This window comes from Leopardus geoffroyi, chromosome B3 (genome assembly GCF_018350155.1).
Source record: "Leopardus geoffroyi isolate Oge1 chromosome B3, O.geoffroyi_Oge1_pat1.0, whole genome shotgun sequence".
Classification (NCBI taxonomy): Eukaryota; Metazoa; Chordata; class Mammalia; order Carnivora; family Felidae; genus Leopardus; species Leopardus geoffroyi.
This window is the reverse complement of record NC_059337.1, coordinates 143,878,468-143,902,907: the sequence shown is the minus strand read 5'-3', so window position 1 is coordinate 143,902,907 and position 24,440 is coordinate 143,878,468. Positions and strand designations below refer to the sequence as shown.

The 24,440-nt window shown below is 48.1% G+C and overlaps 1 long non-coding RNA gene across 1 annotated transcript; it reads right to left on the bottom strand.

The window, feature by feature from the left end:
* Positions 1 to 22,368: 22,368 nt before the first annotated feature.
* LOC123582351 lies at positions 22,369 to 24,171 on the bottom strand. Its single transcript, XR_006704340.1, has 2 exons — positions 22,992 to 24,171; positions 22,369 to 22,807 (listed from the first exon to the last, which is right to left on the bottom strand). It is a non-coding gene; the product is annotated as an uncharacterized LOC123582351 (long non-coding RNA).
* Positions 24,172 to 24,440: the final 269 nt, after the last annotated feature.

The window sequence follows — 24,440 nt, the reverse complement described above, 5'->3', positions numbered from 1 at the left end:
CCCACAGGGTCTGCCCCTGCCTCCACCTGCCCTGTGCTTCTACGGCCTCCTCACCTGTTGAAATCCTCCCTGGTTTTCAAACTCAGCCCAAAGTCCACCCCACCCCTGCCTCCTCCCCCGGGCTCCTCTGGGAGTTCACTCTCTTCTCTGGGTTTCAAGGACACCCTCTCAGCGCCTCTGGGGAAGCATTTTCTAAGCCCTCTCCTGCATTCTCCTGGTCTGTTTACCTGTCTACCCCTCATCTCTTACCTGGGATCTCTCGGCTCTCCTAGGCTGGGGTCGCCACTCCAGCCCGGTATGCAGAGCCACACTCCACCCCTCTATTTCCTAGCCCCCACCTCAGGGAAGCAGCTGAACCTCTATGCCACAGTTGCCACATCTGTAAAATGGGCATAATAATTGTGCCTCTTTCGGAGACCAAAGAGAATCCTTTAGAGAATGAAAAAGAAAAATGTGACTCTTCAACGGATCTCTCTCCCTCGTGAATCTATATAACTCCCGTGGGGGCAGGAATCATGGCAGATTTGTCTTGGCCTCCCCACCCCCACCCCCCAATTGACGACCGTGCTTGGTATGCAGAAGTCACTCAATAAACGGTTGTGGAACTGGGTTGTCAGGCAAGGTTGTGCGCTCCTTGCATGAAAGACCCTTCTAGTATTCCCATGGGACCTGGCGTATTTTAGCCACTCAGTAAATGTGTTTTGTTGTTGTTTTTTTTTTAATTTTTTTTTTAACATTTATTTATCTTTGAGACAGAGAGAGACAGAGCATGAACGGGGGAGGGGCAGAGAGAGAGGGAGACACAGAATCGGAAACAGGCTCCAGGCTCCGAGCTGTCAACACAGAGCCTGATGCGGGGCTCGAACTCACAGACTGTGAGATCATGACCTGAGCCGAAATCAGCCGCTTAACTGACTGAGCCACCCAGGCGCCCCAGTAAATGTGATTTGGATTGAATATGGGAGTGCCTTCTCCTGGTGCTTGAAAACACGTCCTCATTTATTCCTTATGGGTCAGCATGCTGTGGCCAACTGCTGATTCACACTGGTTTCCTGGCGCCCTGGATGAGCCAAGAAAAGTGGCATGAAGGGAAAGAGGGGCCATGTGCCCAGCAGATCTTCCCCGCGACACTTGGCATCTATAATTATTCACTGTTTGCAGAAAAAGATGGCATTCTAATTTATGCACTTGGCATTCTCGTTCCTGTCGTGCGCAAAGCCCTTCTGCCCAGCGTCACCCAACGTGCACACAAACGCAGGACTGTTTTGTCCCCAAATGTGTTGCCCTTTCTTTCCTCTCCTCTCCCTTCCCTTCCCTTCCCCTCCCTTCCCCTCCCCTCCCCTCCCCTCCCCTCCTTTCCTTTCCTTTCCTTTCCTTTCCTTTCCTTTCCTTTCCTTTCCTTTCTTCTTGTTGAAGAATAAAGCAGAGCTCTCAATAGGCCAGTTTAAAATGACTTCCAAAGATTCTGCATGAAGCATCGCATGAAACGCCTTTGGTCTGCAGTTGGCTACACCAAGAAAACATAAGCACGCTTCAGAACACTCTCCGAAGCCATGGTCTGCACCCTTGCAAGGTGGGGTGAGGCCATGAGAGCAAACGAGATACTGTCACTTGGGGCTCAGTATCCTATGCCCCACAAAACAAGGCGGGCCTTTTGCGGTGTGAAGTGAACGAGGCTATTTTGGACCTAAACTGTGATTCATCTTTCTGGCTGTTGTTGAAGACTATCCATACTCAGCACAGCCACACACAGGCTTGCGTGTTCAATCACCGGCAGCGCTTACAAATCCATGCTAAGTCAATTCCGTCGGCGTTTATTAAGTACCCACTCTGTGCTTAATGGCGAACCGGGAGCTGTGAGGACTGAGATGGACCCCACAGGTGGCTGGGAGAGGGACTCTTGTGGCGGAAGCAACGCGCAGACATCAGAGTTGGTCCTGCAGACCCAGGCGCCCAGACCCCATCCCCGGCACACAGTAGGCGCTCCATGGTGGCTCAGGACATGAATGAATTGGCAGGACTCGCCCTTTACGCAGCACCTGTGCATGGTTATCTATTCTGGGAGGTCATCGGGGCAGGGGTATTAGTGTTCCGATGCTGCCATAACAAGGTACCACAAAGTGGGGGTCTCACACAACAGGAATGTATCGGCTCACGGTTCCAGAGCCTGGGGTCTGAAATCAAGATATCAGCAGGACTGCCTCCTTCTTTATTTTTTAAAAAATTTATTTATTTATTTATTTATTTGAGAGAGAGAGAGAGAAAGAGAGAGAGAGCAGGGAAGGGGCAGAGAGAGAGGGAGAAAGAGAATCCCAAGCAGGTTCCGCACTGTCAACGTGAGGCTCAAACTCATGAACTGTGAGATCATGACCTGAGCTGAAGTCAAGAGTCGGATGCTTAAGCGAGTGAGCCACCCAGGAGCCCCTCCCCCCTTTTAAAGTGTATTTATTTATTTATTTTGAAAGAGAAAGAGAGCAAGTGAGCCGGGGAGGGGCAGAAAGAGAGAGGACTACCTCCGTGGGAGGGCTAGGAGGGAAGGGTGGTCCCAGGCCTCTCTCCTTGGTTTATGGGCGGCCGTCTTCTCCCTGTGTCTTCCCGCTGCCCGCTGTCCATGGTACCTGGGTCCCAGCTTCTCCTTCTTATGAGGACACCAGTCCTATCGGATTAGGACCCACCCTAATGACCTCATTTTAACTTGATCATCTCTGTCAGTAAATACCCTATCGCCAAATAAGGTCACATTCTGAGGTACTGGATGTTAAGACTCCAGCATGGCTCTTTTGGGGAGGGGGACACAATTCGATGGTAACAGCAGGAGAGGTGACCTGGTGGCTGTGGCATCACAGAGAGTTAACAGCTTGTCCAGGCCACATGATTGAGATGAGCTCACATCAGAGTCTGTTGCTTCAGGATCCCACACTTTCCCACCGACCGTGGGGCGGAGGGACAGTAAGTGTTGTGGAAATGCAGAGCAGAGAGAAGGCTGTGCCCCGAGGGCACGTGAGCCCTTGTGGAGAGGAAGCTCCAGCAGTGGGGTCCACATGACACCCCCAGGATTTCTTCGAGGTGAGCTCCTGTTGAAACTGAGGCTGTGGGAATGGTTTCTTTCAGGTACCAACTCCTGTGTAATCAGGTTCTAAATGCTGGGGTGGGGGGTGGGGGAGGAAACCCAGGCAGTGACGGTAAGTGGGGGAAAGGTGGGGAGGGATTGACTTGGCGTCCAAAGGTGGAGGTGAGGGTTAGTTTATGAGAAGATCACGCCCTGAATCCCAAGCAGGGCAAGTCTAGGAAGAGTTCAAAGTCACAAATAGGGCTGAGAGGGGTTTTTCTGGAGCTGATGAATAAGGGACAGGAGGACTTCTGTGTGATGAGCTCCGGGGAGGAAGGAATCAGGAGCTGTCCCTCCAGGAAGGGCATTCTAAGCTCAGAGAGAGCCGGATGTGCCCAACGGCGTCCAGAGTAGCATCCGGACAGGAGAGGCCTCCTGTCCTCCACTGCCCCAGGTGGGAGCCCAAGTGGCCCTACCTCCCTGTCTCCACCCATCAGCAGGCAGGGACCGCAAACAGAAGGGGATGACGGATCGCATCTTCTCTGCAAAGTGCTTGTGACCCATTAGGAAAGCCGACGGGGTTTAGAGGCAGGCAGTGTTGTGGGCACCATTTGGTGAATCCCTAGCGTGGCTGGCTCACCCGTCTCCGGGCTCACTGCACCCGCCTCCCAGCTGGTGTCCCAGCCAGGCCACCACAACATTAGGCACAGGGCCTGAGTATTTTGGGGGCCTCCACAGCAGTCTGAGACCAGGCAATACCTATAGGCTCTGTTGGTACGATGTCAGTTTCATGAGTTGATTACGTTGCATGGTAACACAAAGCTATCTTGAAAATGGTTGCTGGGTTAGATTTCCCTACTTTACAAGGATTCTCTGGGAAACATTACCACCTTGAAACCTGACGGCATTGGGGGCATTTGGAGGCCCACGCCCAGGGCCCTGTGCTTTTGAGGGCTCCACACTGGCCCAGCACCTCCAGCAGACCTACCTGGCTGGGAGGGCCAGGGACACAAGCCCGCCTGGAGCCCATACGCCGCATCCTTCCAGACCACACTTTGGGTATCTGGGAGCCTACGATTCCTTGCCCTCAAGCCCAAAGTCTCCTTCCAGACCCCCCTCCCCCAAAGGCTATCCCACTACTGGGTACACAAGCCTCGGTCAGAGGGTCAAGGGAGAGCCGTTTAAGGGGCAGGCTGGTGGAGGGGGTGTGGGCATGAGGGCCTGACAGACATGAATCTGTCTCCACCCACGCTCTTGCCCCAACCTCACAGACACGAGGCACAGGAATCCGTCAGCAAGTTACAGCCAAGACTCCATGAAGTGTGTTACCTGCAAAGAATCTCAAAGCAAATAATAAAATAAACGACCTTTCAGATCCGTTTTATGGCACGGCGGAATTACATTTCAGGTGGAGCTTGTGGGCGTGTTCCAACACATTGGATCCGACGGTCCCAAACCAGAACCCCTGCGGCTTCTGGGTACCCACGGCGCCCTCCCCCAAACCCGCCACTTTCTCCTGCGGTCCCACCGCACCTGCAGCCAGAACCACCCGTCAAAAGCCCGAATCTGCTCGTGTCAGTTCTCCACCGAGACCCCTTCAGTAACTGCCTCTGCCTTCAGGACGAAGCTAACCCCCCGGCTGGGCTTCTGAGGCCCCTGGGCAGCTGGCTCCCGCTGGCTTTTTCAGCCTCCTCTCACCCCCACCCCGCTCCACACCCCTGTCCAGCCCCTTAAGGAGACCATGGGCAGTTTCCCCCCGGAGCTCCCCGAGTTCCTGCCTTCCCCACGAGGAGCACCCCCAGCTGAGACCTCAGCCCATTTGCAGCAGCTGCAGCGAGACCAGCTGTGCGAGGGAGGGAGGCTCCCGGTGGCTCTAACCCAGGCCCCAGACCCCAGCCTCGCCGAGAAGCCCGAGCGAGAACCGCCTAGCTGATCCCAGCCTCCCTCCCCGTCCCCTGCCCCGCGCCGGGGAGATGACCCAACACCATTGTGAGGTGCTTACTGCTGTCTTCAGCTGCTCAGTGTTGGGGTGATTCGTGAGGCTGCCATAAGTCACTGGAATAGGTGGAAACGGGGCCAGTGGGATGCAGGCCGACCACATGAACGTGCCGATTTTGTCCAGTTGTTTCCACAGGACGCGCCTTAGCGCTCACGCGTGATGTCACGTATTAGATGCATGATCGCACCTGCCCCACGGCATTAGCAGCAGCGCTCTGCGATGGGTGGCTGTGGGGTGGCACGGACACGAGGGGCATCGCGGAGCCCAGGCCCCGGAGACAATGTGGATGTGGTGTTCATTAGCTAAGCAGGTATTCTCAGGCATGTCTACCTGAGAGGAACAATCTGTGAAATGACAGATCGGCTGATTTCTCTTCTCCCTTCGCAAACCGAATTCTTGTTGTTTGGATCCTGGCACCAATCGGAGAACCACAGCATCCAAATATTGAAACGCTTTGCCTCCCAAAGCTGCTAAGAGGTGCTGGCACAGGTCCCCGTGCAAGGTGACGCGCTCTCCAGAGCCCCGGTTCCCCAGAGAAGCCCAGAGGACGCAGGTCCCTGTGGTCACGGTGATGCCACTGGGCACCAGCGCTCGGGGCCCTCTGGTTTCTCCCTAGAACAGTCCTCCAAGGTGGCAAGCTGGTAATTACTATCCCCATGCTGTAGACCCAGGAGCCTCTTAGGAGTGGATCCGATTTTGTGAGTCCTAGAGCTTTTAAGTTGGGGAAGGTCCTCGAAGGGAGAACATGCCTATTACAAGGTGAGGTCCAGGGCCCGGGGGAGGGCGGTGTAGGGCAGGGGCCCCACAAGTGAACCTGTGTAACTTCTCAGTGAATGCACCTTGTGCCTGTAAATGATGACACTGGAATTTGAGGCCGAGACCGTCGGAGGCGGAGTCCAAGGTCCTTCTGTGACACCACCGCCTTCCCGTGTGATGGGTGGCCGCAGGCGGCCGAGTCCACGTGGCCGATGCATGACCTTCCGGGGAGGCCGGTCTGCGGGCCGGGCGGTGGGGGCGTCCTGCGCTGTCAGGGAGCCCGCTGCAGGGTGGCTGGGGCACGGGCCCCGCGGTGAGAACCCACTGGCGGGTCGCTGCCGCCCGGGGACTGCTCCATCCGCTGCCTTCTTGTCTCTGCCAGGCTGCTCGCCTTTCGTGTCACAGGTGGCAAAGGGTGTGCTCCAGCCCGTAGCTCCCTCGTGCATGTGTCAAAAGCATGTAAACGAGGAAGGCGGGAGAACGGTGGTTCTGCTGTCGCCAGGTGGCCTTGTCTCCCATCTGAAAGGTAAAAACTGAAAGGTCCCTGCTGTGTGCTGAGGCACTTCCGGGAAGCCCGTCTTCCTCCCGCACCCTCCACACCCCTGGCCCGTGGCTCATGCCCGAGATGCTTCCACTGAAGCAGTTCCTCCTTTTATTGTTGGACAGGGGCCTCCTCTGGCTCCCCCTCTAGGTCTCCAGTTGGGGAAAAATTCTGGGAAACCGAGTCTATTTCCACACTGTACTCAGGGACCGAGCTGTGACCACCGTTTTGGTCACCTGGGTCCCAAGCGAGGCGTGTGCAAACAGAATCTCTCGGGGGGACCTTATGAAAACACAGATTTCTGAGCTTAGTGCAGAGCTTTTTTTCAACAGGCCCCCTGCCTCTGATGCCAATGGGCACCAAGTTTTGACAGGCCCCGGGCCCGTCACCAGAGCACAAAAACCAGGCGTGGGCTCCTTGTTTTTGTTTTTTTTTTTTTCAACGTTTATTTATTTTTTTGGGACAGAGAGAGACAGAGCATGAACGGGGGAGGGGCAGAGAGAGAGGGAGACACAGAATCGGAAACAGGCTCCAGGCTCTGAGCCATCAGCCCAGAGCCCGACGCGGGGCTCGAACTCACGGACCGCGAGATCGTGACCTGGCTGAAGTCGGACGCTTAACCGACTGCGCCACCCAGGCGCCCCATGGGCTCCTTGTTTTTTTAAGTTTATTTATTTATTTTGAAGGAGAGAGAGAGCACAGGAGCAGGGAAGGGGCAGAGAGAGACGGAGACAGAGAATCCCAGGCAGGCTCTGCACTCTCAGCACAGAGCCCTACCTAGGGTTCGAACCCACAGACCGTGAGATCATGACCTGAGCCGAAGTCAAGAGCCAGATGCTTAACCTACTGAGCCACCCAGGCACCCCAGGTATGGGGGTCTTTTGGAGTGACACCAAAATCAGTGTCCCTGGGAGGAGGTGCAAAGCCACCAGGAGTTCCCGAAGAAAAATGCACAAAGTATAAGGAGAAAAGAGTTTGGCCCCAGCTGTGGGCGGTGTCAGCCTCAGGGCCTCTTAGATATAAGTGACTTTGGCTTTTTCAACCAAATTGTAGCTGGGCCCCAAGTGCCTCCTGCCCCATCCCCAGAGTCCTGGGAACTCTGGTGGAGGGCAGGCATCCTTGGCGGGTAGGTAGTTGGGAAGGCAGGTTTTGGACAAGAGAAAACGTTCCCTTGTGGGTTTCTCCATCTTATGTTTACAAACAGCTTTACCGTGATTTCGTCCACAAAACAACTCCACATGTTTAAAGTGCACAATTCACAGGGGGGCCTGGGTGGCTCAGTCGGTTAAGCGTCTGGCTTTGGCTCAGGTCATGATCTCACGGTTTGTGAGTTCGAGCCCCGCGTCGGGCTCTGTGCTGATAGCACAGAGCTTGCTTAAGATTCTCTGTCCCCCCACCCGGCCCCGCTCTCTGCCCCTCCCCTGCTCACGCTCTTTCTCTCTCTCTCTCTCTCTCTCTCTCTCTCTCTCTCTCAAAATAAATAAGTTAACATTAAAAAAATGAAGTGTACAATTCACTAAGTAATCCCTACACCCAGCCTGGGGCTTCAACTCACGACCCTAAGACCCAAAGTGGCATGCTCTCCCAGCTGAGCCAGCCAGGCGCTCCCAGTTCACTAAGTTTTGACATCAACACGCACCCGTGAAGCCTTTACCATTGTCAAGATAAACAGATCGGGCTACCCAGAGCTTCCTCATGTTTGGAGTCCTCCCTTGTCCTTCTGTTCCTCCTACCCCAGGCAACCAGCGATGTGCTTCCCGTTTTATATTTTACATAGAATTTCCTAGAATTTCACATAAATGGAAGCATACAGTGTATACTCATTGTCTGCTTCCTTCCCCTTGGCATCGTGACAGTGAGGTTCATCTTGTATTCTGGGCTGAGCCACACCTAGCCAGGACCTACTGTCCTCTTCAGCAGGTGGTTGAATTCCATTTGTTACAGTTGACAAACATTTTTTTTAAACATTTATTTATTTTTGAGAGACAGACAGAGCATGAGTGGGGGAGGGGCAGAGAGAGAGAAGGAGACACAGAATCGGAAGCAGGCTCCAGGCTCTGAGCTGTCAGCACAGAGCCCGACGTGGGGCTTGAACTCATGGACTGTGAGATCATGACCTTCCTTCCTTCCTCTGCTCCTTTCTTTCTTTCTTTCTTTTTGGCAATACCTTTGATTTTTGTATCAAGGTCATACTCGTTTCATATAAGTTGGGAAATAGTCACTCTTTTTCATTTTTCTGGAAGAATTTTTGTAGAATGAGTATTATCTCCTCCTTGGTGGAATTCACTGGTTTTCTCTAAAGGAAGGTTTTTTTTTTTTTTTTTTTTTCTATCAATGCTAGGTGAAGAGTGGAGAATAGATAGCTAAATAGATAATAAATGAATCTATTCAGGTTATCGATTTCTTTTTTGGACAACTTTAGTGGTCTGTGTCAAGCAAGGCATTTGTGTATTTAATCCGAATTGTCTATTTTGTGGACATAAACTTGTTCGTAATATTCTTTTACTATTTTTTAAAATATTTTCAGAGTCTTTGGTGATATCGCCTCTCTTGTTCCTGAGTTTGGTAATTTGTGTCTTTTTTTCCCCCCCTTCTCATCAGTCCTGTGAGAGGTTTATTCATTTCGCTGATCTTCTCAAATAATCAGCTTTTGGTTTCATTGATTTTAATCTATTGTTTTTCTCTGTTTTCTATTTCGATGATTTCCACTTTAATCATCATTATTTCCTTTCTTCTGGGTTACATTTGTACCTAGGTACATTTGTACATTTGTAATTTGTATATATTGTGCATATTTGTAATATGTGTACATATGCACATTTGTAATATGTGCACGGTTTTGATAGTATATTTGTCAGCTCACTTTCATAACAAGATACCACAGACTGGGTGGATTAAAAACAGAAATTAATTTTCTCACAGTCCTGAGGCTAGACAACCCAGATCGAGGTGACTTCAGCGTTGGTTTCTGAGGAGATCTCTGTTACTGGCTTGTAGGCAACGAGCTACGTGCTGGGTTCTCACGTGGCCTTTTTTCTGTATGTGTGGAGGGAGGGAGAGAGAGATCTGTGATGTTTCTCCCTCTTCTTATAAGGACACCAGCCCTATCAGGTTAGGGCTCCACACTGACCTCGTCTATCCTTAATCACCTCCCTAAAGGCCCTATGTCCAAATAGGCCACTTTGGGGGGTCAGGGCTTCGGCCTATGAACTTTGGAGAAACACAATCAGTCGTAATGAATGACATCTCCCCCAAATTCTCATACATTCTGTCTTCATTTTCCTTCAGTTCAGAAAACATTCTAATTTCCCCCTCGACTTCTTCTTTGATCCATGGTTACTTAGAAGTATATGTAGTTTCCAAATAACTGGAGATTTTCCAGATATCTTTCTGTTATTGACTTGTCATTTAACTCCGTTGTAGCCAGAGCACATACTCTGAATTATATGAATCCTTTTAAAACTTATCGAGACTTGTTTTCTGGCCAAGAATATGAGTTATCCTGATAAATGTTCTGTGCACTCTTGCAACGAATGTGTACTTTTCCGGCTGTTGGGTGAAATGCTCAATGAATGTCAGTTAGGTCAAGTTGGTTGATAATGTTGCTCAAGGCTGATGTATTCTTGCTGATTTTCTGTTCACTTATTCTATCAATTATTGGAAAAGAATTGGAATCTCCAGTTATAATTGTGTACTTGTCTATTTCTCCTTGCCATTCTAACAGTTTTTCTTGTTGTATTTGAACCTCTGCTATTACGTGCATCAATGTCCTTTTGATGAGCTCGCACCTTTATCATTAGAACATGAGCTCTTTTATCACTGGAAATACTACTTCTCTGAAATTTGCTTCGATATTAAGAGAGCCACTTCAGTTTTCTTTTGACCAGTGTTAGCATGGTGTCTGTATTTTCTTCCTTTTATCTTTAGCCTATTAATTTCTTTGTATTTTTTTATTCTTTTTAATGTTTATTTATTTTTGAGACAGAGAGAGACAGAGCATGAATGGGGGAGGGTCAGAGAGAGAGGGAGACACAGAATCGGAAGCAGGCTCCAGGCTCTGAGCTGTCAGCACAGAGCCCGATGTGGGGCTCGAACTCACGGACTGTGAGATCATGACCTGAGCCGAAGTCGGATGCTTAACCGACTGAGCCACCCAGGCGTCCCATAATTTCTTTGTATTTAAACTGCATTTCTTGTAGGCAACAAACAGTTGGGTGTTGCTTTTTAATTCAACCCATCCATCTCTGCCTTTAAATTAGGGTGTCTAGACCATTTACATATAGTGTGATTATTGGTATGGTTCGGTTTACGTCTACAATCTTGCTATGTTTTTCTGTTTTTCCACCTATTCTTTGTTTCTCCTCTTTCTCTGCCTTCTATTAACTGAGTAATTTTTTAAAATGCTTATTTATTTGTTTTTGAGAAAGAGAGAAAGAGAGCGAGAGAGAGTGAGCATGTGCGTGAGCAGGGGAGGGGCAGAGAGAAAGGGAGAGAAAGAATTCCAAGCAGTCTCTGCACCGCCAGTGCAGAGCCCAATGCAGGGCTTGACCCCATGAACCATGAGTTCATGACCTGAGCTGAAATCAAGAGTCAGACACTTAACTGACTGAGCCACCCAGGTGTCCCTTAACTGAGTAGTTTTTATGTTTCTATTTTAATTCTTTGTTGGTTTTTTAGCTATGAGCCTTTGCTTTGTTATTTTAGTGGCTGCTTTAGGGCTTACAGTATACATATTTAATTTATCACAGTTAATCTCCATGTGACACTATGTCACGTATATTCACTTAAAGTATAATAACTGTATAATAATATACTTCCATAGCTCTCCTCATGGCCTTGATGTTGTTGTTGTCATACATTCTATTTATATATATGCTATAAATCCCACAACCCTCATTTTTGTTTTGTTTAGATAATAAATTATATTTTAAAGAATCGTAAATAGGGGCGTCTGGGTGGCTCAGTCAGTCGAGCAGCTGACTTCGGCTCAGGTCATGGTCTCGCGGTGACAAGTTCGAGCCCCGCATTGGGCTCTGTGCTGACAGCGTCTCCCTCTCTCTCTGCCCCTCCCCCTCCCCCGCTCATGCTCTGTCTCTCTCTGTCTCAGGAATAAATAAACATAAAAAAAAAATAAAGACTCGTAAATAATCAGAAAAGCACTTAGCTATTAATTCATGCGGTGAACATTTCCAGTGCTCTTCATTGCTTTGTGGAGATCCTTATTTTCCTTTATGTAAATAACATCCTTTAACATTCTGCATTGTGCACATCTATTAGTAAATTCTTTAAGCTTGTGTATGTCTGAGATTATCTTTATCTTGCTTTCATGAACAAATTATTTTTGCTGGGTATCGACTAGGTTGGCAGTTTTTTTTCTTGCAGTATTTGAAAGATGTTGCTTTGTTGCCTTCAGTGCATGCATTTGTTCTGTTTCCTTCTTCTCTCTGTCCTTCTGTACGTGATGTGTTGGTTTTCCTCTGCTTCCTTTTCAGATTTCTCTCTTTATTACTGGTTTTGAGCAATTTGATTATGATGTGCCTCGATGGAGTTTTTATCCTGTTCTTTGGATTTTGGATTTGTTGAGACCCCTGGGTCTGCAGGTTTGTAGTTATCAACCAGTTGGCAGACTTGGGCCATTATTTCTTTGAATTTTTCTGAACCGTTCTCTCCTCTTACTTGGGGATTCTAATTATATGTAAGTTAGATCACCTGAAGTTGTCTCACAGCTTTCTGACGTTCTTCTCATTAATTTTGTTGTTGCTGTTGGTGTTGTTTTTCTCTTCGTGTCTTATTTGGGAGTTTCTAGTGCTGTCTTTGAATTAACTAATCTTTTTTCTTCAATGTCAATCTGCCATTAATTTCATCCAGTGTTCTTTTCATTTCACACAACATAGTGCTTTTTCTTTAATTTTTTATGTGTATTTATTTTTGAGACAGAGGGACACAAAGCATGAGTGGGGGAAGGGCAGAGAGAGGGAGACACAGAATCCAAAGCAGGCTCCAGGCTCCGAGCTGTCAGCACAGAGCCTGATGTGGGGCTCAAACCCATGAATCGTGAGATCATGACCCGAGCCAAAGTCGGACACCCAACTGACTAAGCCACCCAGGTACCCCTTACGTGTGGAAATTTTTGATTGGATATCAGGTGTTGTCCATTTTATCTTGTTGGGTGTTGGACATTTTGTGTTGCTCTATATATTCTTGAACTCGGTTTTAGAATACAATTAAGTTGCTTAGACACAGTTTGAGCCTCTCTGGGCTTGCTTTATGATATGTTAAGTGGGCACATAATAGCTTTTATTCTAGGACTATTTCCCACTACTGAGGCAAGGCCTTTCTGAGTACTTTACCCGATGCCTTATGGATTATGAGTTTTCCAGTCTGGTTAGTTGGAACATATACTATCCTCAACCCTATGTGAATACCAGGCACTGTCACCTCTAATCCTTTCAGATGGTTTTCGCCATCACCCCTCCATTTTCTCAGGGGCATGGGCTGATCAGTTCTCTGCAGAATATTCTAGGAGAGCTCTGCAGATCTCTAGGTTCTGTCTCTGTGCAGCTCTCCTTCCTCTGATCGTCTACCCTAAGAGTTCTAGCTGTCTTGTTCTCCCTGGACTCTCCACTCTCTCTCCTCAACTCAAGAAGTCTGCCAAATTCCACCTGGGTACCCCTTTCTGTGCTGTGCTCGGAAATCCTCTCAAGGATGTAATGTTAGGTAATTGTGGGGTTCATGTCATTTATTTCCCCATTCTCAAAGATTATTATGTTTTGTTGCTTGATACCCAATGAGTTGAGAACTTTTATTTCATATATTTGGTCAACTTATTTTGGTTGCATCAGGAAAGAGGGTGAATCTAGTCTATTTATTTGGTTTGTGAGTGAAAGTTTCAATTTTCTTAAAAAAATTTTTTTTAATGTTATTTATTTATTTATTAAAAATTTTTTTTAACGTTTATTTATTTTTGAGACAGAGAGATAGAGCATGAATGGGGGAGGGTCAGAGAGAGAGGGAGACACAGAATCGGAAGCAGGCTCCAGGCTCCGAGCCATCAGCCCAGAGCCCGATGCGGGGCTTGAACTCATGGATGGCGAGATCGTGACCTGAGCTGAAGTCGGACGCTTAACCGACTGAGCCACTCAGGCGCCCCTAATGTTATTTATTTTTGAGAGAGAGAGAGAGAGAGAGCGAGAGAGCAGGGGAGGGGCAGAGAGAGAGAGAGAGAGGGAGGCATGGGATCTGAAGAAGGCTCTGTGCTGAGAGTAGAGAGTCTGATGTCGGGCTCAAACTCATGAACTATAAGACATACAGGCGTTTCTCCATCTTCTTTGAAAATGGAAAATACTCTTCCAATTGTAAAGTTGGCTTATGTTCGCTGTAAAAAAAATCACAAAATAACAGGGGCACCTGGTTGGCTCAGTCAGTTAAGCATCTGACTTCGGCTCAGGTCACGATCTCACGGTTTGTGAGTTCGAGCCCTGCATCAGGCTCTGTGCTGACAGCTTGGAGCCTGGAGCCTGCTTCAGATTCTGTGTCTCCTCTCCTCTGCCCCTCCCATGCTCATGCTCTGTCTCTCAATAATAAATAAATGTTAAAAAAATCATAAGATAACAAAAATATAAAGAAGAAAATAAAAACTACTCGTTTATAACCACCGTTAACATTTTGGTCTGTATTTTGTCATCTTTATTTTCTGTGCATATGTGTGCATGTAGCAGGGTCACAAAGTCACTCAAAATACATCAGATGTGCAAAGAAAACAGAGCCTCTTTATCTTCCTACTTAATCTGATATTTCTTGAGAGGTACCATCTGTTGGGTGATAAGAAGGGCAGAAAAAGAGTGCAGTGTCGTAGCCTTAATGTAATACAAAAATCCCAACAGTTCTTTGACAAACTCATGGTTCTTAGGCTGAAATGCATGGTCAATCAGATTTGTTACAGGCCCTGTTCTCTACCCTCTGCTGGAGATTGTGGGAGTGTAGGGGGTGGGCTGTAGGATTTCTGGATCCTTTTTGGTAGCCAGCAAGAAGGGGTCATCTGGTCCACACATATTCTGATGGTGCCCTCTGAATTTGGCGGTAAAATAGTTGGCCTGGCTGTTGCCATAGCATGGCGGCTGCTAGTGGACGATGGTGACAGGGGACCAGACCATGCAGGGATCATATAGGGTTTGGGGGCATCCTAAGGACTTTAGCTTTTGTCCCCAGCGAAACAGAGGAGCCATTGAAGAGTTTCCTTGCACTGGTGAGAGGCAGAAGCCTGCCTGAAGTGGGTTCAAGGGAAAATAGGAAGAGAGGAATTGCAGAGAGCAAGGATTGACACTTTCAGACTCCTGAAAAGAGCAGGGAAATGGAAGGAGAAATCAAGAGTTTTTTAGATGGGAAATAATGGGCATTATCCAATAGAGAGGGGGATTGGGGGGTGGGTGGGTGAAAGTTGCTGAAGTGGGGAGAGCTGGCTCGTAAGTGGGGGGTCGGCGTTGGGGCACAGCCAGGGTATGACGGGGTGGGTGGCTGGGCGGAGGTGGTGGGAGCCTGCCCTCGTTCTCCTTGGCACACTTCCCCGTCTTGGTGAAAGAGGAAATAAGTCATCAGCTGAGCGCCATGACTTGAAACAGGGAAAGCGATGCCGGGCTCTGGGGGAGAAAGGAGTGGAAAGGTAGTAGGGTGGCCAATCTGCACTGAGGGAGCAATCGATTTCTGCACGTGAGATCTAAAACGAGACCAGTCACCATGTTTGCCAGTTTTCCTTCAGCCTCGTTCAGCCGAACAGGTGCGGGCATGGCATTATCACTAACCAGGTCGGAGGTTTTCCCAAGTGCACACCGTGTAGTGAGAGAGAGAGGAGTACCCCGAAGATGCACATGAGACAGGGCTGCGATGAAGGACCATGGAACTCCAGCTGGGGAAGAAGGGGAGCGAGGACAGAAGGTGGAAGGGGAAGGAACGATTGGAGAGGCTAGCTGGTGACTTGTAGATCTCGGTGGGCTTGAAAGTTGTTGGCGTGAGGGCACTAGTTGGCATGAGTTGGGAAGAGGAGGGGTGGCGGTCCGGGGGTGGCATGCTTGAAACCGAGGTTATGGGAGGAACACAGGGTGGGTAGAAGGCAAGGTCTAGGGCAGTGTGGTCTGACGGAGATCCCGTGGGAGGTGCACATGGGAGCCACGCAGGCAGCTGAACATTCTCTAGAAGCCACGTTAAACAAGTAAAAAGAGGGGTGCCTGGGGGCTCGGTCGGTTGAGCGGCCGACTTCGGCTCAGGTCATGATCTCACCGCTCTTGAGTTCTAGCCCCGCGTCGGGCTCTGTGCTGACAGCTCGGAGCCTGGAGCCTGCTTCGGATTCTGTGTCTCCCTCTCTCTCTGGCCCTAACCCACTCACATTCTGTCTCTGTCTCTCTCAAAAGTAAATAAACATTAAAAAAAATTTTTTTAAAAAGTAAAAAGAAGTGGGCAAAAAGAATTTAAACAATATATTTTATTTGAGTCGATGCATCCCAGAGATAATCATTCCCATATGCAATTAAATTTTATGAATTATTAATGAAGAAGGCATAGGGGGGAAGCTTCTTGACATTGGTTTGGGCAATATTTTTTTGAGCCCCAAAAGCACAGACAACAAAAGCAAAAAATAGATAAATGGGGGTTGCATCGAGCTGAAATCTCCTGCCCAGCCAAGGAAACCATCAACAGAGTAAAGGGACAATCGACAGCACAGGAGGAAACATTTGCAAGCCATTCATCTGATGAGGGTTCCGATCCAAAATGGGTAAGGAACTCAAGCAGTCCAATATAACAAACAAACCAAATAACCTGCTGGAAAAACGGGCAAGGGACATGAACAGACATTTCCAAAAGAAGACACACAAATGGCGGACACGTATATGACGGTCAACAACGCTAATCATCAGGGGAATGCAAATTAAAGCCATAATGAGATACCACCTGACACTAGTTAGAATTGCCAAAAAGACAAAAGATACAAGGGTTGGCGAGGATGTGGAGGAAAGGCAACCCTGTACACCGTTGGCGGGAATGTAAACTGGTGCAGCCCCTGTGGGAAACAGTATGGAGGTTCCTCAAAAAACTAAAAAATAGAACCACCTTAAGATCCGCCAATCGCCCTCCGCGTGTGTGTCCAAAGTTAATGAGCTCCGTATCTCAGAGAGACATCCGCACCCCCGTGCTCGCTGCAACATAAAGTGCCCATCAAAGGATTAATGGATAGAGAAAATAGGATATAAATATAATGGAATATTACTCAACCATATAAAAGAAAGAAATTCTCTCATTCGCGACAACATGGATGAACCCGGAGGACGTTATGCTGAGTGAAATAAGCCAGGCACCCAAAGGCCTTACTGCATGACCTCACCTACCTGTGGAATCTGAGAGGGTGGAAGTCATAGAAGCAGAGAGTAGACTGGTAGGTACCAGGGGCTGGAGGGTGGGGGAAATAGGGATGTTTGTCAAAGGGTACAAAGTTTCAGTTATGCAGGATGAATAAGTCCTAGAGTTCTGATGTACAGCATGGTGACTTGATTATGGTTAATAATACTGCACCGTGTACTTGAAATTTGCTAAGAGTAGATCTTAAATGTTCTCATTCATCACACACACACACACACACACACACACACGCAGAGCTATGTGAGGTGATGGATATGTTAATTAGCTTGATCGTAGTAATTATTTCACAATGTACTCATACGTGAAAACATCACATTGTACCCTGTGAATATATATAATTCTTATTTGTCGATTAGACCTCCATAAAGCTGGAAAAAAAGTTAAAAAAAATCTTAAGACTAATTGAAACCCCCCTCCCAAATTATTAATGAGATAGTTAAAATAGTTTTTCTATGCTAAGTCTTTGAAATCTCTATTTCGCCTGACAGCACATCTCATTTTGGGCCAGGAACATTTCAAGGGGCTTGTGGCCACTGCCTGGACAGTGCACAACTAGAGAATGATCATGGGGAGGGGTGGCTGAGGAAGCGTGAAAGACAAGGTCATTGGGGGAGTGGAGGTCAAAGAATAGAAAGGTCATCTCTGTGGATATTCAAATCACCAAGAATTAGGACAGGAGTGGTTTAAGGTGAGTGACAGTGAGCCAGGAGTGGAAATCTAGGAACAAGCAAGAGGGACTAGGGATTAGTAGACAGCCGCAACTGGGAGCTGGAGGGTTTGGGGCAGGTGGGAGGAATGGTAATCTGGAAGTAAACATAAGGAGCAAGAGGGAGCCACAGAGATCTGGGTTGCAGACAGAGCAAGACCATGGAGAGAACTGGCAGGAGAGAGGTGCTCTCGCTCATGGTGCTTAAGTTCCAAGGGCACAGAGAAGGCCTTTGGGAGTGGAGAAGGGCTGGAAGATGGGGCAGAACCTCCTGGGGAGTAAGGTCCCCAGGGATGGCCTGGGAGCCTGGGCATCCTTGATGGATGAAGAGAACAAGGATGCACAGTTAATGGCTCTCTTTTGGCCTAACTTGTAGCATTTGCCCATTTCCATGGTATAAATCCTCCCACGATGGCTCATTTCAAGCTACTAGTGGTTTTACAACCAGCTTACAGAATGCCTGGAAATTGAACAATCGGCTCTCACGTACAAGCTGTTCCCAAGGGCAGAGCAATGGGTACAGGGCATCTTGGGAGAGGCCCTGATGGTCTCCAAGGCAGACCCGGTGGGATGTCAGAGGAGGGGCGGAGGTGGGGGCGGGGGTTAGGCATGCAGCTCTTCCTAGAATGAGAACTCTAACCCCCCTTTGACTTCTGTCATGGAGCAAAGAGAAACGGGTTGCAGATTTAAATGGTCTTAATATGTATTTTTCTGTATCTCTGTGATGAGTTGCCCAGATTCCTCTTCCAGGCAAGACCTGTCACCCCCGCTGCTGGGAGTGCCTTCAGCTGTGAGCCCCTGCAGGGCCTCCTTGCCCAAAGTCATGGCCAGTTTCCCTTCTCCGGGCCAGGCTCCTCCAGTGACATATCGATGTGGGGGCGTAAAAGTCATCCAACTCTGCCCAACTCAGGATAGCACCCCAGCTCCAGGTCTCCCTGTGGGAGCTATTGCTGGGTCTGTTTCAAACTTTCCTTCCGCTTCTGACCTGCCCTTCCCTCTCCTTCCTTCCACAGGTATTGACTCTAAGGCCAGTCCCTGATAAACACCCCATCACTCACTAACTCCATTTCAGACTCTGCTTCTAGAAGAACCCGACTTTTACAAGGCTTACTGCCGGTGGAGGTGAATTCTTTAGGAGCTGAGCCAGTTGGATAGAGCAGAAAGGTGCCTTGTTTCAATTTGCCTCGCTTTGATAACTGGTGGGGTTGATTTTTTTTTTTTTTTAACAGGCATTGACTGAATTATTTCCTGTGTGGATTGCCTTTTTTCATTACTTCCTTTGCCTGTTTTTCTATTGAGGTGTTTGTCTTTTTCTCGTTGGTAAGAGCGCATATATGTATTACCGTCATAAAGATATTCATCTTTGCTTTTTGTATCTGGTTCAAGAAATGTTCTCAGGTTTTCCGGTGTAGGCCTCTGTTGTGGTTAAGAGCACATGCGCGGCCACAATGCCCTATCACTTCCTAGCTGTGTGACTTTGGGTACGTTCCTTCACCTACCAGAGTCTTGGTTTTTTCATCTATAGCTAGGATTAGTATTAACACTTTGTAGGCTCATTATGGGGACTGAATGATTTAATAAAAGGTTTACAACAATAGTTGTTTACAACAACTCTATTCAATAGAGTGAATATGAGATAATTATTTGCTTTTTTTTTTATTAGCATCTGTATTATTTTCTCTTATCAGCCATACAGAGATTACATCTCATGTACTCAAAGCTATCTTTTTTGGGGCTTCTGGGTGGCTCCGTCGGTTGAGCGTTTGACTCTTGGTCTCGGCTCAGGCCCTGATCTCAGCGCCGTGAGTTCAAGCCCCATGTTGGGCTCCACGCTGGGTGTGATGGGGCTCCACGCTGGATGCGAAGCCTACTTAAAAAAAAAAAAAAAAAAAAGCTATCTTTCATGGGTTTTGCCTTTGGAGTTATATTCAGGAAAAACTTCTTGATTTCAAGATTATATAAACATTCACCACCATTTTTCATTTAGTACTTTTATGGTTTCATTTAATATACATATATATTTGAATCCCCCACCTATCCAGAATCCAGAATTTATTTCGGTGTGCAGTTTAGGCTTGTTTAGTAGGGACACGTTTCTCGAAGGCCCAACATTACTTCAAGGAGCTGAATCACCCAGCGTTCTCCAGCAACATGGAAGCAAGAGGATACTTATGGATATAAAGGGAGATTTATTATGAAGAATTGGTTGGCACAGTTTTGGAGGCTGAGAAACCCCACGGTTTGCTGTCTGCAAGCTGGAGACCCCGAAAAGCTGGTGGTGTGGTTCAGAGTCTGAAGGCCTGAAAACGTGGCGAGCCAGTGGTATAAATCCCAGTCTGAGGGCAAGAGGAGGTGAGGGGAGATGTCTCGGCTCAAAGAAGCGGGAGAAAAGGGAGAAATTCCTCCCTTTCCCACCTTTTGTTCTATTCAGGCCATCAATGGATCGAGTGGTGGGCACCCACATTATGGAGGGCAATTTACTGAGTCCACTGATTCAGATGCTAATCTCACCCCAAAACACCCTCTTAGGACACTCAGAAATAATGTTTCATCTGGGCACCCCATGGTCAGGCAAGCTGACACATAAAACTAACCTTCACAAGTCTATCCTTTGTCGAATTGGCACCTATCTCCTAAACCATACTTATCTCCAAATAAACACGAACAAGGTCGTGACTCCGCCCACGCGATACAGCTATTGTGCATACAACAGAAAACACTCCCACTCCCTCCCCAGAAGACGGGGTAAAGTCCTTGAGTGATGTTTACACTTCTCCTTGATCTTCTGTGACATAAATACCATGATGTAAAATTAACAATACTTAAATACTATGATATAAAGTCAACACGTCTTATGTTACATGACAAGGAAATAAGAGAGGAAAGAACACACGTACGCACACATACACATTCATAGAAAAATAAGGAGGAAATACTCATGGCAATCACAGTCCTTGCCTCTGTAACTGGTCATGTGGTCATGGCTGGTATTTACAACAACTTCCTTCTACTACCCGTTCTCATTCCCTTTGCCTTAGCAAGCACCTTAGCTGGTCATGGTCTGTTATATGGTGGGGTGACCCAAACCTTCATTCCTGAAGGGTCTGGGCCACTCGTAGTCTTGCCTGGATTGGGTGGTGGCAGTCTCGTGAACACTAACCACGGGGCATGTGATACTAGGAGACACCATTAGGGATCTCCTGTTTTCCAAACATACTCTTCCCTCCCTCCGCTGTGGAGGAGTAGCCTCATTTCCCCTTGAGATCAGGATCAGTCACCCCAGCCAACACCATATCGCCCTTCCTTGCCTGCTGTTTCAGAGGCATGAGGAGCCCAAAGTGCCCGGATAGCAGACTTCACTTCCGGTTCAACAGGATCATTGTGGTGTCTGCCGGTGGAAGGATTCTTTCCTCTGGAAGTAAGACCTCTAGGCCAGCAGAACATCAAGTTGAGGCAACAGGAAGTAAAACTTTTGTTTGTGGGTCACTAGGGGTAATAGCGAGTGGTTCCATTCCCACTTCTACACCGTGATTCCCGGATCTGCGGATCCTGGCTATGGGAGAACTGGCACCATATAGTGGGTGCTCTTCAGAGCACAGACAACCTTCTGGAGAGCCTTGTTCCAACCCTGTGAGGTACGACCACCTAGTTGCCTTGTAACTAAGTATTCCCAGGGCCTTTCTACCCCACTCTCAAGCCGGCTGCCTCAGGATAGTGGGGAACATGGAAAGACCAATGGATTCCATGAACATGGGCCCATTGCAGCACGTTTTTTTGCTATGAAGGGAATTCCTTGACCAGAAGCAATGATGCGTGGAGTACCATGACAGTGGAGAAGGCATTTCGTAAGTCCACAGATGGTGGTTTTGGCTAAAGCGATGTGTGCCAAGAAGGAAAATCCATACCCAGAGTAAACATCTTTTCCAGTAAGAATGAAACTCTGCCTCTTCCACAGTGAAAGCGGTCCAATTAATGAACCTGCCACCAGGTAGCAGCTGGCTGAACATCCCAGGAAATGGTGCCATACCGGGGGCTCAGCGTTGGTCTCTGTTGCTGGCAGATTGGGCACCCTGCCAGACTGTAGCCAGATCAGCTTTGGTGAGTGGAAGTCCATGCTGCTCAGACCATGCATCATCTCCGTCCCTGCCACCACGGCCACTCTGTTCGCAAACCCATTGGTGATGACAGAGGTGGCTGGGGAAAACGACCACCCCTTCATTATCAAAAGCTAGGTACTTGCTTATTAAAATTCTCCAGTGCTGAGGTCACTTTCGGTGAGCATTCACAGGAGACACAAATAACTTCGTGTTTTTGGCCACGTTTTGGCCCATGTTTCAGCCCATTAACCGTCCAAACCATGATGGCCCTTGCTAACATCTCAAGCTGCAACATTCAGTACAGAATTTCTGCTTCGTGAGCACCTGTCAAAATATTTGGTTAATCCCCTCGGATGCGGGTGGAAAGTCCGATACCTCTATAGGTGGAGAGGCCAATACCGCTGCGGGGTGGGGAGACCCCTTCTACTGGTACAAAAGACTCATCAGAATGTAGGGGCTCGATGTGTCCAGCTTCATCAGTGCCCATCCACACTGGGGGCAGGTAGCAATCTGCTGAACTGAGTCCACTGAGTCAAGTGCTGGTCTCATCCCGAAACACCCTCACAGACGCCCTACGAAATAATGTTTAATGTGGCCAGTCAAGTTGACATGGAATTAACCATTCATTACAGGACCTGGTTCCAATTTTATTCAGGATTAATGTTTACTTATTTATTTTATTTTGAGAAAGAGGGAGACAGAGAGAGAATCTTAAGCAGGCTCCACGCTCAGTGTGGAGCCCAACGCATGAGATCATGAGACCATGACCTGAGCTGAAGTCAAGAGTTGGAAGCTTAACTGACTCAACCACCCAGGTGCCTCCCAATTTTATTTAGTTTTCAATAAACCTTTTATTTGAGGACACTTTTACAGCTACTCAATTATTATGAAGATAGTACAGAGAGTTCCTATATACTCCACGCGGTGTCCCTTGCTATTAATGTTATGGTACATTTGTCAAATTTATCGAGCCTGTGTTGATATATTATCATGGACCAAATTCCATACTTCATTCAGATTCCGTTAGTTTTTCCCTATTGTCCTTTTCCTGTTCCAGGACACCTTCCGGGACCCACATTACATTCAGTCATCTTGTCTCTTTAGGCTTCTCTTGGTGGTGACAGTTTCTTAGACTTTCCTTGTTGTTCTGACCGTGACGTTTTGACGACGACTGGTTGAATGTTGCGTAAGACGTCCCCCAACTGCGTTTTTCCCGGGTGTCTTTCTCGCGATTATGCTGGGGTTACGGGATCTGGGGAGGAGAGCACAGAAGTCAAGTTTTATTTCCATCACATCTTTCAAGGGACGTCCTATCAACGTGACGCATCACTGTGGACGCTGACTTTGAGCACTTGGCTGAGACAACGTGTGTCAGGTTTCTCCTGACCAAAAAAAAAAAAAACCAAAAACCAAAACAAAACCGCATCACCTCTTACCTCGCTGCATCCACACTGTCACCTCCAGAAGGGAGTCACTTGAAGCCCCATACTTGTGTGGGGAGTCGTCCCCTTCAATGTGGAACATCTGCAGCCAGTATCTGGAACTCTTCTGCACGGGACATCTGTCTCTTTTCCCACATTCGTTTATTTATTCCATCATCTATGTCGATGTGAACTTGTGAATCTTTCTTTTTTTTTTTTCACTTTGGGTTATAATCCAATATGAGGCTATTTACTTTGTTGTTCAGATTGATCCACCGCTGGCATTGGGAGCTCTTTCTGTCACTCCGGGGTCCCTTTGTCATCCTTGTTGCAATCTTTTGTTTTTTGAGCTCTGCACTTCACCGTCAGTCCCTGTGTTCTAGGGGGACAACCCTGCCCTCCCCCAGGGTGTTGCCGTGAAGCCTGAGTCTCTCGGTGCCTCGGGCCTGACCTCCTATGGAAGGCGCCGTTGAGGAGACTTATCCCGGGACAGAACCACCAGGAAGGGAGAGGAGCCAGGAGGGGCACACGCAGAAGAGAGAGAAAGAGCCAGAGGAAATCCTGGGTCTTGTGTTACCGGATCTCGGACTGTTCAGTTTTTCTTTTTGCTTAAGGGGATTTAAGCTGAGATTCTGTCGCTGGAAACAGACGATTTAACAGACAAGCCTCTGTTATGGTTTCTGTTTTAACCTGCTCGGGAGGCAGAGCAGAACGCCACAGACTGGGTGACATCAACAACAGAGCGATTTTCTCAGAGCCCTGGAGGCCAGAAGTCCGAGAGGAAGGTGCTGTCAGAGAGAACTCTCTTCCCGGCTCGCAGACACCACCCTCTTGCTGTGACCTCACCTCCTCCGTGTGTGTGTGGAAAAAGAGATCTCTGGTGTCTCTTTTATTTTTTTAGTAGGACATGGGCCCTATAGGATCAGGGCCTCACTCTCATGACCTCATTTATCCTTAAAGGCCTCCTTAAAGGCCCTAACTCCAAACATAGCCACCTTGGGGGCTGGGGATCCAACATATGAACTTGGGGAGGCACAAGTCAGTCCATAATGGGCTGAGTGTGTCCCCCCCCCCAAAATTATGAGCGAAAGTCCTAACCCCCAGCACCCCAGCATGTGATCTTATTGGAAATACGGTCTTTGCAGATGTAATTAAGATGAGGTCATTATGGTGGGCCCTTCTCCAATATGATTGATGTCTTTATTTATTTTTTTTTTCAACGTTTATTTTTGGGACAGAGAGAGACAAAGCATGAACGGGGGAGGGGCAGAGAGAGAGGGAGACACAGAATCGGAAACAGGCTCCAGGCTCTGAGCCATCAGCCCAGAGCCCGACGCAGGGCTCGAACTCATGGACCGCGAGATCGTGACCTGGCTGAAGTCGGACGCTTAACCGACTGCGCCACCCAGGCGCCCCTCTTTATTTTTTATTTTAGAGAGAGAGAGAGAGGGCGAGCACGAGCTG